Below are 13,460 nucleotides of genomic sequence, written 5' to 3'. Positions count from 1 at the left end.
ACGTCCATCCGCTCGATACAATTTGAAACGAGGCTCGCACGACCAGACAACATGTTTCCAGTCATGAACTGTCCAGTGTCAATGCCGACGCGCCCAGGCGATGCATAAAGCACACGAGTGGGCCTTCGGTTTCGAAAGCTCATATCGATGATGTTTTGTTGAATGGTTAGCACGTTGAGACTTGTTGGTGGCCCGGAATTGAAATTTGCATCAATTTGTGGAAGGGTTGAACCTTTGTCACTTTGAATGACTCTCTTCAGTTGTCCGTTGATCCCGTTCTTGCAGGATCTTTTTCCAGCCGCACTGTTATCAGAGATTTGATGTTTTAGCAGGTTCCTGGTATTCACGGTACACTCGTGAAATGGTCGTACGGGAAAATCCCCACCTCATCGCTACCACGGAGATGCTGTGTCCCATCGCTCATGCGCGACTATGAAACCAACTTCAAACTCACTTAAATCTTGTCATTCTAGCAGCAAAAACTGATCTAACAACTGCGCCAGCAGCTGTTGTCTTATATAGCCGTTACCGACCGCAGCGCCGTATTCTGCCTGTTTACATATCTCTGTATTTGAATACGCATGTCCATACCAGTTTCTCTGGCGCTTCAGTGTATAAGGAAGTGCTACGAGTTGCCCGCGAAAGCCGGATTGTGTGGAAAAGCGAACCCGGTGACCTCCACTTCGAAACTGGTGGTTGTTAAAGCGAGCGGGAAGGTGCCCTTGCTGTCACTGCCGCCTGAGACAGTACTCGGGCAACATGTGGTCGCCGCTTGTGCTGTGTGTGGTTGTACTCCTGTCGGCTGCGTCCGCTGTCAAACAGGAGGCCGAAGTCCCACCACTGGGGGCGCGTGTGTACTCAGCCATAGCGGCCCCCATAAGATGTTCTTCAGGCTCTACAAACGTCAATGGGAACTGTATCGAGACTATCCAGCTACCAACGGTAAGCTCATTCTATGGATACTTTCACTCATAAAAATCTTCACTGTAAACTGTGCGCTATGTCTGTGCTGACCCCACAGATCCACTATCACTAGTGACGGGGTGACACCTTCAAAGTAGCCTCCGCTATTTACTATGTGGTGGCCTGCGGAGTATGTATGTAGATGTACATGAAATTTTAATATTAGTAAAAAACAAACACAGCTGTACTGATACACAATTATTACGTCACGAGCGGTTTCATTCACATGAACGTTAGGTTACACTGCCAACAGTCTCGTAACAAATCCCTCCCTTCTGTGGGGATTTCTTGGGAGACTAATATCAGTGTAACCTAATGATCGTCTCTCGAACGAAACCTTTCGTAATATAACAAATGTGTTTTAATACAGCTACGGAGACTTCTTATTAATATTTACAAGATTCAGTTGTGGAACTCAAGAAGGTCAAGATTATTTTTCTTTCAAATTTGTCCCTCCGTGTTGTTTCAGTGTGTGTTTTAAACCAAATCTAAGTTATGTAGAGCATGTGTGAAACAACGATAGAAACAAATTATTATTGCCAAACGAAGCATTTCCTAATTACTTAGAGTGCGATTCCTCAGGAAACAAAGGCAGTTCAATACATGGGACAATACAGCATCAAATCGCAGCTTTAACTTGAAGATGGTATATGATATAAACCTTACCTGTGAAACAATTAGAGAAAGTTTAAGTTACAAAGCGGTTAGAATGAACCTACTTACTACAATCAAAGACATAAACTCTGTACAAGATACATAAATGTAAGGATATACACACTACAGTTAATTTCAACGAACAAATACGAATAAATAAATGGTTCAAATGGCTCTGAGCACCATGGGACTTAACATCTGAGGTCATCAGTCCCATAGAACTTAGAACTACTTAAACCTAACTATCCTAAGGACATCACACACATCCATGCCCGAGGCAGGATTCGAACCTGCGACCGTAGCGGTCGCGCGGTTCCAGACTGAAGCGCCTAGAACCGCTCGGCCACCAGCGGCCGGCCATGAATAAATAACTAGCAGTGGATAGCAACGAAGTTTCTTAAAACTTCGTAGCTGCAAAATGCAATTAAATCTCTCAGCAAAATTGCTCATGGTTTCCATTGTGAGCTTTTAGCTCTTTAAAGTGTTATAACGGATGCTGAAGGACGTATATGCCGTACATTAGATGTTTTCTCAGTCTATCATTACTGCCCAGAGGTATGTGAAAACTTGACTTCCTCAAAAGTTGATTACATGTTAAGAAATATTTCCACGTGGAACATTTTATTTTAGTGCATAGTCTCCACAACTTTATTTCCTTGCTTGAGTTACGGAATGTGTTTAATTAACTTACTTTATAATTCTATTTATTCATGTTTCTTTTTTAATGGACTGTATTTTTTGCTGAAGAGATCAATCCATTAATAAAATTACAAATGCCCTGTGCAGCCTGTTTCTAAATGTTGCTTGTATTTCTGTATAAGGGGGATATGATGATATGTGAATGATGACGTTGTTTTCATGGATGTCCAACACTAAAATCTTCATTTTTATCTAAGATTTTGCGCACCCTAGTACTAACCAACATTTGGTTGCTTGGAATGTGAATGTTTACGTCGTCTAGTGTTCTTAAATTGTCTTTTGTAATTTGTTGCCAATGTAATGCAGTTATCTCTGTTTCCGGAGATGTGTCGGGAGCACTGGTAAGAAATGGTCCCTGCGTAAAAATATATGTTTATGTCCTCTTATGCGTAATCTATATAATATCTTATATTTAAACACGCAGGCTTAAAAAAATATGATAGGGCAGAGCAGCTGACAATCGATCCATTGTGTCCGAAATGTCTCCGCGTAAATTTATAACGAAGATGTTTAGCTGACTGAAAGTGAAATTCGTACCTTCATTTATAGTTATCACTCGAGCCTAGGTTGTTTCAAATATAATACATAAAATTAAGATATACAGTAGGCACAAACCTTAAGTCGATGTATTCGATTTTTCCTTTATTCTGTCTGTAGTTTAAGCCTCAGTGAAGTAAAGACCGTCAATAAATTAAATGTGGGTATCAGTCTTATGAAAGGAAACCGTTTTCCCGGAGTATGGTTAGAGAAACCAAAGATAATTTAAACTCTCGTGTGCTCTTATTCGTATTACGAAAATAAATCCCCCAGTCATCCCCATATGCCTCCAACGCTAATCTGCTGTTTGAGTACTTTTAGTCCGCCAATTGCTCATATTTTTGGTATCTTTGGTACATAGAGTGAATGAGTTCCTACGACATTAACACAGTAAAAACATGATAAGGAATTATCGGATACAGGTTAAGTCTGTAAAGAATTAAAGTGAATTGATTAGTCTTTATTACTCGTTCAGATAAAGGACTAGAACTTGAGGGAACTGAAATTTAAATACACTATCAGCCATCCTAAATCATAGCTTCTACGATTTTAGTTATCAGAGAACCACGCAATAGTTTGACTAAAGAAAACCATCGTCCTCCTGTCATTTGCAGCTCATAAAGGACACAGACTCTGACGTCACAGGCTGGCACCTACCTTAAACACAATAAATTATTTTCATATTATAGCTAATTAATACTTCCTTCACGCAGTTGACACAAACATCAATTAGGCTACATAGACTTTTCCAGTGTATGCTTCGTTTCTTTTACCGGTTCCAGTTTTTATTGCGGCGCCTAACTACTGTGCACAGCTGACTGTTCCAGTCCTAGATACACAAGACCAGTCATTTCTCCGTGGATCTTAAATATATCTTTTTTTTTTTGCAGTATTAAAATGCACTCCGCCTTACTTTCTCTTCTCGCATTAACAGACCACTTTTATGAATCCTATCACAAAAACTATAGGAATGTGTCCCATCTGATCCCATCCCAGACTTCTCTCCCTTTACTTATCGGTCGGTTGCCTTTCACTCAACCAAAGTTATATTATTTCATGCCACTTCATATATTTTATCCAACTTTTCATCATACATCCTCTTATCTAAAGGCATCGAAGCTTGTCCAGTGGTGCTTGAGAATAATACTAATGATTCAACTCTGCTTTTTATTGTTTGCTGCTTCACTTACCTTTCTGTTAATAAGCTTAAACGCACTGTTCCACTTTTGCAGATTTTATTACAAAACAGTCCTGAAACCAAAAGATTCTGTCGTCTTTCATATAAGTTCCGGAATATTTCATGAATTTAGACCGTGAGTGCCCTTTTCTGGTATTCTAGTTGAGGTAGCATTCATACTTCTAACAACGCGTACCCGATTTGTACAAGAGTAGTATTATTTTTCTATTCTTGACAACACCAGTTACGTTTGCGTCAGGTGAAAAGCAAATGCATAAATCTAAAACGATTGTTCTTCTTAAAACCTTTAATACTATAATGTCAGAAATAAACTGGAACGACAAAAGCCGATGTAGTGGGGGAATGGAAGTGCTAGTGGTTTTACTGGACAGATTTCACCTCATTTTCTAGTAGAAACCAGAATCTCAACTTTACACATCATTGCAAGAGCGAATTCACGCTATCTGATAACAACGGCTAGGTCTCATAATATATTTGTTACATTTGACTGTGAGATATTTTATCTTACAATAACCATAAAAACGTTTGGCTGTTATCGTTTATGTACGTTATACTAAAGCGACCAATAAGACTCAGCTATGCCCTTCATATATTATCAGAACACAACTATACAAGAGAGACGATAAATTCAGTTCTACTGACGAATATTGAAACTCAAAATATTAGAGCAAATACTTCAGATAATTCTTTGAAACGAAATTATTAACAGGGAAACGCGTACGTAGTCCGAGAGCACTGCGTATATCAATTAGAATCCTTTACCATTTGTAAACAACATGGGAACACATTACGTGTATGCTGTGACATCTCTGAGAAAAGCAATATGATCATAACAGTTTATGCGCAATATATCATAAGTCTGTTAACTCTCTAGATAACACAACACACACATAAATGTTTCCTTCACAGAATGTAAGATCAGACCAGATCCTTCTCCTTCCGCAAAGTATCACCATTCTGTTTCTGAAACTGCCCCTTTATTCCCTTACATTTCATACTCTAGACATATATAGTTAGCTTCTGACTTGAACTCGTGCCTACAACTGGCGAAATTAGTAGTGATCATGAACGCAAATAAACTTTTTGAAGTAGCATTACAGGTCCGACTAAATTCTAACAATTCAGTCGATAGTATTCGGAATAAACGTAAAAACACTAAGCAGTTTTACGGACTGAGGACAAAATCAGCCAGTGAATTAAATGTCCGAAATGCCTCAAATATGCATCTTGCCATGCAGCATTAAGGACGATAAACCAGTCATAGCGTTTATTTCAATAAATAGTGAGAAGATATTAATTAAAAATTATTACATCAACAGGAACCATGTTTTGAACAAGAATGGTCTTAACTAACCTGATCTCTTCCAAATAACTCAAAAAAGGAACGAAAGGGAAAAGGATACTCACAGTTAATCTGTAGTCACAAATTCACGCAAACTTTTGCACAAGAACGTACACAATATTTATGCTTATTAAATTGAGACACTGGAAATCTCAACCTCTCAACGATGCATGATAGTCCTTTGCAGCACTAAAACACATGATTACAGACATAAATAAAAAAAGAACCCACCCATAACACTAATTCCAACAAAAGCTAGCTAGAACGAAACATGGCCTTGCATAACAGGCCCTATCACTTACACGAGAGACCAAGGAACTGACATACACAGTTTAACAAGTCCCTAACTCATGTGCGGTAGGCAACACCAAAACGAAGATGACACGGATGACAGCTGAAACCCCAAGAAACACAAAATCATACAAATGACTGACCGAGAAAACAATATCGCTCACACAAATAGACGGCATGCAGCAGCCTCAGCTGAGCACCATGCTAATGGCCCCCAGGCACCGTGCTCCAGAACAACGAGAAAATGCCGTGCCGAGAGATTGCATCGGTTGCTGGTGAATGTACAGCGCCCGTCTGGTGACGCTGTACTCGATACGCGGCATCGAGGCAGCAGCAGACCGGCAGCCTGTTCCCTATGCCTGTTGTTCCACTACAGCCACGTGGTCCAGCCCTCCGCCCCTGATACCGAGAAGTGGCAGACAAGCAAAGAGCTTGTGCACTCGGTGCGCGGGGCGCACAGCTTATGACTGCCGTTCGTGCTCTGCGGTTGCGGCCACAGCTTCGACTCACAGTCCGGCCGGCGCGGTGGCCGCTAACCCAGCTGCATCAGCGGACCGTGGCTCTCCTTTCTTGCACACGGCGCACCAGCTATCGCTGCCTGACTCCCGCTAAGGCCACAGACTGCGAGCGCCGCAGCGTGCTCGCGGAAAACCTCTCTGACATCGACTGCAAATAATGCGCAAGCACCGCCGAAAAATAAATTGAGTTGCAGTGGCAGAAATCTCAAGCACGATGATGATATACATGGTGTCTGTAATTATAAAGTTCCAATTTTAAAACGCTGTAGAAGGAGAACCACTTCTCAGAATGACCTCAAATTTGAACAACGTATTATTGCCACGAGGAAACGTCAGTGGAAGAATAAAATTACCAATAGATGGCACTGTAAGCGTCTTAACGTATCTACGGCTACATCTACATGATTACTCCGCAGTTCACGATTAAGTGCTTGACAGATGGTTCGTCGAACAAAATTCATGTTACCGTTATACTCTCTAACGGCGCTCGGGAAAAACGAGAAGTTAAATCTTTTGCGAGTGCTCTGACTTCCATTGTTTCATCACGACGGTCGTTTCTCTGTGTGTAGGTGAGCACCAACTGAATATGTTCGCAATACGAGGAGAAAGTTGAAGATCCTGCAACGAAAAACGGCTTTGCGTTAATGACTGTCACACCAGTTCACGAATCATATCCGTGGTACTTTTCCTCTATGTTCAATAATACAGAAAGAGCGGCCCTTCTTTGAACCTTTTCGTCGCCCTCCCCAAATGATGCGGATCCCACACCGTAACTCCACAAGAAGGGGGTCAAGTGCGGTGTAAGCATTTTCTAAGTGTTCTGCAAATAAATCGCAGTTTTTGGTTTGCTTTCCCATAACATTATCTGTATGATCTTCCCAATCTAAGTAATTCTAGTCTGTAAGCACTTAGTCCCCCCATGAATCATTGACCTTGCCGTTGGTGGAGAGGATTGCGTGCCTAAGCGATACAGATAGCCGTACCGTAGGCGCTACCACAATGGAGGGATATCTGTTAAGAGCCCAGACAAACGTGTGGTTCCTGAAGAGGGGGCAGCAGCCTTTTCAGTAGTTGAAGTGACAACAGTCTGGATGATTGACTGATATGGCCTTGTAACACTAACCAAAACGGCCTTGCTGTGCTGGTACTGCCAACGGCTGAAAGCAAGGGGAAACGACAGCCGTAATTTTTCCCGAGGGCATGCAGTTTTACTGTATGATTAAATGATGATGGCGTCCTCTTGGGTAAAATATTTCGGAGGTAAAATAGTCCCCCATTCGGATCTCCCGGCGGGGACAACTCAAGACGACGTCGTTATCAGGAGAAAGGAAACTGGTGTCCTACAGATCGGAGCATGGAATCTCAGATTCCTTTATCGGACAGGTAGATTAGAAAACGTAATAAGGGAAATGGATAGGTTGAAGTTAGATATAGTGGGAATTAGTGAAGTTCGGTGGCAGGAAGAGCAAGACTTCTGGTCAGGTGAATACAGGGTTATAAATACAAAATCAAATAAGGCGTAACGCAGGAGTAGGTAAAATAATGAATAAAAAAAGGAGTGCGGTTAAGCTACTACAAACAACATAGTGAACGCACTATTGTGGCCAAGATAGACACGAATGCCACATCTATCACAGTAGTACAAGTTTATATGCCAACTAGCTCCGCAGATGAAGAGATTGATGAAATGTATGATGAGATAAAAGAAATTATTCAGATAATGAAGGGAGACGAAAATTTAATAGTCATGGGTAACTGGAATTTGATAGTAGGATAAGGAAGAGAAGGAAACGTAGTAGTTGAATATCGAATGGAGGTAAGAAGAGAAAGAGGCAGTCGCCTGGTAGAATTTTGCACAGAGGATAACTTAATCATAGTTATAACTTGGTTCAAGAATCATGAAAGATGGTTGTATATATAGAAGAGGCCTGGAGATACTGGAAAGTTTCTGATAGATTATATAATGGTAAGACAGAAATTTAGGAACCAGGTTTTAAATTGTAAGACATTTCCAGGGGCAGATGTGGACTCTGACCACAATCTATTATTTATTAACTGTAGATTAAAACTGAAGCAACTGCAAAAAGGTGGGAATTTAAGGAGATGGTACCTGAATAAACTGGTAGAAACAGAGGTTTTAGAGAGTTTCAGGGAGAGCATTAGGGTACGATTGACAGGAATGGGGGAAAGAAATACATTAGAATAAGAATGGATAGCTTTGAGGGATGAAATAGTGAAGTTACAAGAGGATCAAGTAGGTAAACAGCCGATGTCTAGCAGAAATCCTTGGGTAACAGAAGATATATTGAATTTATTTGATGAATGGAGAAAATAAAAAAAAAATGCGGTAAATGGAGCAGGCAAAAAGCAATACAATCGCCTCAAAAATGAGATAGAGAGGAAGTGCAAACTGCTAAGTAGGGATGGCTAGAGGACAAATGTCAGGATGTAGAGGCATATCTCACTCTAGGGGTAAGATAGATACTGCCTACAGGAAAATTAAAGAAAAATTTGGAGAAAAGAGGACCACTTGTATGAATATCAAGAGCTCAGATGGAAACCCAGTTCTAAGCAAAGAAGGGAAAGCAGAAAGGTGGAAGGAGTATATAGGGGATCTCCACAAGGACGATGTACTTGAGGACAATATTATGGAAATGGAACAGGATGTAGATGAAGATGAAATGGGAGATATGATACTGCGTGAAGAGTTAAACAGAGCACTGGTAGACCTAAGTCGAAACAAGGCCCTGGGAGTAGAGAACATTCCATTAGAACTGAACTACTGACAGCCTTGGGAGAGCCAGCCCTGACAAAATTCTATCTGCTGAGCAAGATGTGTGAGACAGGCGAAATACCCACAGACCTCGAGAAGAATATAATAATTCAAATCCCAAAGAAAGCGGGTGTTGACAGATGTGAAAATTATCGAACTATCAGTTTAATAAGTCACAGCTCCAAAGCACTAACACGAATTCATTACAGACGAATGGAAAAACTTGTAGAAGCCGATCTCGGGGAAGATCAGTTTGGATTCCGTAGAAATGGAACACGTGAGGCAATACTGACCCTACGACTTATCTTAGAAGATATATTAAGGGAAGGCAAACCTACGTTTCTAGCATTTGTAGACTTAGAGAAAGCTTTTGACAATATTGACTGGTATACTCTCTTTCAAATTCTGAAGGTGGCAGGGGTAAAATACAGGGAGCGAAAGGCTATTTACGGTTTGTACAGAAACCAGATGGCAGTTATAAGAGTCGAAGGGCATGAAAGGGAAGCAGTGATTGGGATGGGTGTGAGACAGGCTTTTAGCCTATCCCCGATGTCACTCAATCTGTATATTGAGCAAGCAGTAAAGGAAACAAAAGAATATTTCGGAGTAGGAATTAAAATCCATGGAGAAGAAATAAAAGCTTTGAGGTTCGCCTATGATATTGTAATTCTATCAGAGACAGCAAAGGACCTGTAAGAGCAGTTGAACGGAACGGACAGTGTCTTGAAAGGAGGATATAAGATGAACATCAAAAAAAGCAAATCGACGATATTGGAATGTAGTCGAATTAAGTCAGGTGATGCTGAGGGAGTTAGATTAGGCAATGAGACACTTAAAGTAGTAAATGAGTTTTGCTATTTGGGGAGAAAAATAACTGATGATGATGAAAGTAGAGAGGTTATAGACTGGCAACGGTAAGGAAAGCGTTTCTTAAGAAGATAAATTTGTTAGCATCGAGTATAGGTTAAGTGTTAGGAAGGCGCTTCTGAAAGTATTTGCATGGAAGTGAAACATGGACGATAAATAGTTTGGACAAGAAGAGAGTAGAAGCTTTCGAATTGGTGCTACAGAAGAATGCTGAAGATTAGATTGGTAGAGCACGTAGCTAATGAGGAGGTATTGAATAGAATTGGGGAGAAGAGAAATTTGTGGCACAACTTGACTAGAAGAAGGGATCGATTGGTAGGATATGTTCTGAGGCATCGAGGGGTCACGAATTTGTTATTGGGGGGGGGGGGGTGGCAGTGTGAAGGGTAAAAATCGTAAAGGGAGACCAGGAGATGTATACACTAAGCAAATTGAGAAGGATGTATGTTGCAGTAGGTATTGGGAGATGAAGAAGCTTACACAGGATAGGGTAGCATGGAGAGCTGCACCAAACCAGTCTCTGGACTGAAGACCATAACAACAACAAGCACTTAGAAGAGTTTACAGCCTTCAGACTTGTGTGATCTAAAGTGTAACGAAAATTTATCAGATTCCTTTTAGTAGTCATGTGTACAGCTTCACAATTTTCATTATTTAGCGTCAACTGCAGCTTTCTGCATCATACAGGTATATTGTCTAAATCATTTTGGAATTCGTTTTCATCATATGATGGCTATACCAGACGGTAAACGACACCAACGTCTGCAAACTATCCAACAGGACTACCTGCTCTGAGTGCCTCCTGAATTGTTTATGTAGATCAGGAACAGGAGAGGGCTACAACACTTCCTTGGGGAACCCAAGATACATTGGTAAGTATGTAGCTATTGTATCAGCATACTCTGAACGGACCTTGACTTGGATATCTAATTGTACGTTACTGACGTTCGCTGTTGTTCTTCATTCGAATTCAGGAATATTAACTTCGCTTCCTTTGGTGAAGGAGTTTCGGAAAACCGTAATTAGTAACTTCGTTTTAGTGGCACTTTCATCTGTGATATCGGCATTGTTGTCACGCAGTGAAGATAATAATCTCGTGTTGCCGAAGGTGTACTTTACAGGCCGGCCGGTGTGGCCGAGCGGTTCTAGGTGCTACAGTCTGGAACCGCGCGACCGCTACGGTCGCAGGTTCGAATCCTGCCTCGGGCATGGGTGTGTGTGATGTACTTAGGTTAGTTAGGTTTAAGTAGTTCTAAGTTCTAGGGGACTGATGACCTCAGAAGTTAAGTTCCATAGTGCTCAGAGCCATTTGAACCATTTTTTACTTTACATACGACCCGATTCGCTTCGAGGTTCCTGCTAGATTTAGACTCAGAATTTTGTTGCGTAAACTATAAAAAAAAAAAAAAAATTCGCATTGAAGTTCGCGCTTAATTTCGAGTCTCTGTAAAAACCTGGGGATTTTGCGTTCTTTTACATTTTGCATGCTTTTTTCGTTGCTTCTCCAAGTGTTTCGAACCGTTTTGTGTGCCAAGGTGGGCCAGTGCCATCTCAATTAATTTCGTTGGCACATATCTCTCAATTGCCGTCGATGCTATTTCTTTGAATTCAAACCACATCCAGCCATCGCTTACATAGTCATCCCGGAAAGAAAGCAGACTGTCTCTTAGAAAGGTGTCCAGTTTTGTCTTCTTAAAAAAAAAAAGTGTACTTTGTATTTATTATTGTTGAGATTGGATGTTACGATATTCAGTCTCACTACAACAGCCTTGTTGTCACTAATCCTTTTATCCATCATGATGCTCAATATTGTCAGAATCATTGGTTACTAAGAGGTCAACTATGTTTCCATAATCTTTTACACTTCGGGTGGTTTCCTGAACTAACCGTTCAAAATAATTTTGCGAGAAAACGTACAGTACAATTTCGGAAAATATTTTACGTCTACTGCGGGCTTTAAACGCGTACTATTGCCAAAATATGCATACGTAAGTGATATCTGGATTTGATCCCATAGTGAGGAGCAGTATTCAAAGTACTGTCGAACAAGAGCTTTGTAAGCTACCTCCTTCGTAACGTACTGAGGATTCTTCCAATGAATCTCAGTCTGGAATCTGCCTTCCCTGCTGTAAGTTGTATGTAATCGTTCCACTTTAAAACGCACAGTACGCATATTACTACGTATTTTGTGGAAGTAACTGATTTAAATGGTTGTTCTGCAATCGTATAATCACACAGTAATGGGTCTTCCAGTCTATTTATAACCGATGTTCGTTAATGTCGAGGATCAGTTACCACTACCTGCACCAAGCGTCGATCCTCTGAGGTCTTTTTGCATTTCAGTAAAATTTTCTAGCGTAGCGACTTCTCTGTGTACTACTACATCATCTGCGAAAAGCCTCATGAAACTACCGACGTGTCTACTATAAGTCTACTATATTAGTTACACACTGTATGTTGCGAAAAGTAATTTACCTACAACACTCCCTTGGGGTATGACCGAAGTTACTTTTACTTCTGGAAACTTCTCTACATTGAGAGTCACATCCTGTGTTCTGTTTGTTGGAAACTCTGAAACTCTTGAACCCAAACACAGAGATAGTCTGATATTCCGTAAGCTCGTGTTTTCTTTTTTTTTTTTTTTTTTTTTTTTCATTTCGCTTAATGAACGCGGAGCTGTACTGAAAGTCTCACGAAAGATGAAAAACACGGCGTCCACCTGTGCATTTGTGTCTACTGCTTTCTGGGTCTCATGGACAAACGGAGCGAACTGGGTATCCATGTCGATCCCTGCCGAGGAATTTTCCGATCTCTAGAAGTGTCGTTATATGGAAGCGTGACTTGCTCCAAATCTTCACAACAAACCGACGTCAGAGATGTACGGATATAGATTTGTGCTTCTGTTCGATGGTTATTGAAAATGGGAATGACCAATGCATTTTTTCCAATCATTGGGAACACTTTGCTTCTTCAGAGAATTACGATACACCGCTACTAGAAGAGGGGCAAGTTCTTCTGCACATTCTATGTTACGAGAGGTCATGAAATCGATACGTCCCAATTTTTTATGTGAAAAATCTCAAAGTTTTTTTAATAAAACAAACGTTATTAACATTCGACATCTTTGTTTCTTTATGTATCACACTTACGTATGCCTTTCTCAACATATTCTCCCGGGACCGATGGCCCTCGCAATCTGGTCCCTTCAATCCCACTAACCAACCAACCATATTCTCCATGGCCACGAACAAATTTCTCCCAACGAGAGACCAGTTTGTTGACACCATCACAGTAGAACGTATGACTTCGTTGACGGAGGCACAACCTCACCTCTGTTTGCATCGCTTCATCACTATCAAAGCGGAGTCCTCGGAGGTGTTCTTTAAATTTTAGGAACTCATGAGTCGATCCCAAAGTGTCGTGTGTTGCAGCGCTAGTGTTTAGTCTGCCATCGTTATTCTGAAGACTGGGTGGTCCATGAGTGGACGAACTCTTTGAATTCTAAATTCGATTACAGCGAGCTGTACCTCACGCACCGACATAGTTACGTTGCACACCGGTATTTTACGTGCCACAGCTTGCAGCCGTCTAGCGACAGAGAGCTACAACAACGTAGAC

The 13,460-nt window shown here is 41.0% G+C and overlaps 1 long non-coding RNA gene across 1 annotated transcript in view; it reads left to right on the top strand.

The window, feature by feature from the left end:
- Nucleotides 1-733: 733 nt before the first annotated feature.
- Nucleotides 734-13,460, top strand: part of LOC126251953 (uncharacterized) — a 47,823-nt gene continuing 35,096 nt past the window's right edge. The window contains exon 1 of the long non-coding RNA XR_007545810.1: nt 734-942. This is a non-coding gene — a long non-coding RNA (uncharacterized LOC126251953). The remainder of the gene's footprint in view (nt 943-13,460) is intronic.

Source organism: Schistocerca nitens, chromosome 4 (genome assembly GCF_023898315.1).
Source record: "Schistocerca nitens isolate TAMUIC-IGC-003100 chromosome 4, iqSchNite1.1, whole genome shotgun sequence".
NCBI classification, from domain to species: domain Eukaryota; kingdom Metazoa; phylum Arthropoda; class Insecta; order Orthoptera; family Acrididae; genus Schistocerca; species Schistocerca nitens.
The sequence above is the reverse complement of the archived record's forward strand: the minus strand, read 5'-3'. Positions and strand labels throughout refer to the sequence as shown.